This window comes from Cebus imitator, unplaced genomic scaffold, assembly GCF_001604975.1.
Source record: "Cebus imitator isolate Cc_AM_T3 unplaced genomic scaffold, Cebus_imitator-1.0 Scaffold390, whole genome shotgun sequence".
Taxonomy (NCBI): Eukaryota; Metazoa; Chordata; class Mammalia; order Primates; family Cebidae; genus Cebus; species Cebus imitator.
Genome location: NW_016107705.1, coordinates 1289428 through 1290695, shown reverse-complemented (window position 1 = coordinate 1290695; position 1268 = coordinate 1289428). Strand labels below are relative to the sequence as shown.

The window sequence follows — 1268 nt, the reverse complement described above, 5'->3', positions numbered from 1 at the left end:
GTTTTAAATTTACCTTCACAGCTAACATTTTTAATATACCATACGTAGAAAATATAAAATTCTCACTGTCTAGATTGATACAAATTATCTTTATTTAGGAAATTATATTTAATATGACTAGAGTATATATTGTAAGATTACTGCTGCACTACTGTAAATTTTTGAATGTTAGATGCTTACGTTTTGCTCATTTCAGTAATTTTTTTGCACTCATTTTCTTTTCAAGTAGAAGAGAAAAGAAACATTTAAATCTGTAAGAAAATTACATGGTACATTCATAGTTCTCAATTACTGGGCCAATTTGAAGTGTTGTTCAGCTATGCCATTAAATAAGCACTAAACACATTTTGAAAATTGATAAAAAGAGTCTAAAACTTTATTTGGTGATATCTGATAGATTTCTTTTCGAGATGATAGACTTGGTTGGCTTCTCATAGGGGCAAACAGGACCAGAACATTTCCGAGCCTGCTCGGCCATGTCTCTATCCCTGAGCCTGAGCAGAGCCATTGCATTAGTGAAGGTGAGTCTTCTGATGACCCTGAAAAGGCCATTGGAGGGGCCTCAGGGATATTGAAAAGGAGCATCGCCTTTTGTTAGAGCTACTTAATACATCTCTGGTGAGTGCTTAGTTTTTTTCCCTAAAAATAACAATAACAAAAACAATCACAATTAACTTTAATTAACAGCTTATAATGTGCCTGTGTGCTCACTGCTTTAGGAGAGATCATTTCTTTCAATCGGGCTGTGTGAAGTAGGTTTAATGTGTACATTGTAGAGATAAGAAAATTGAGGTTTACAGGAATCAGGCAGTTTATCAACAGTCATGAGAAGAGTCAGTAAGAGATACTGTGGCTCTCACCCCAGAGCCCATGTCTTCCATCACTGTATTGGCAGTTTCTGTCTTGATCCCACTGTACTACACCAGCCCTGTTTGGAAGCAGGCATATGTTCCTCAACCCAGTCTCTTTCTAGTACTCAGGGCATGGGTGGGTACCTAAGGTCCTCATGGTTTTTTTCACTCTTCCTTATCATAATGTGCTTATAGAGAATTATATAATACTTTAGTATCTCAGAGTTAAAAACTAATTGACATAGTTTTTTTTCTCTTTTTGGGACAGAGTCTTGCTCTGTCACCCAGGCTGGAGCACATTGGTGCAATCTTGGCTCACTGTAACCTCTGCCTCCCAGGCTCAAGCGATTCTCCTGCTTTAGCCTTCCGAGTAGCTGGGACTACAGGCACATGCCACCAAGCTTGGCTAATTTTTTT

General features: G+C 37.9%; 1 long non-coding RNA gene across 1 annotated transcript in view; it reads left to right on the top strand.

Moving 5' to 3' along the window:
* The first annotated feature begins 401 nt into the window (after nt 1-401).
* The window catches only part of LOC119468186, a 53996-nt gene continuing 53129 nt past the window's right edge, over nt 402-1268 (top strand). The window contains exon 1 of the long non-coding RNA XR_005196833.1: nt 402-618. This is a non-coding gene — a long non-coding RNA (uncharacterized LOC119468186). The remainder of the gene's footprint in view (nt 619-1268) is intronic.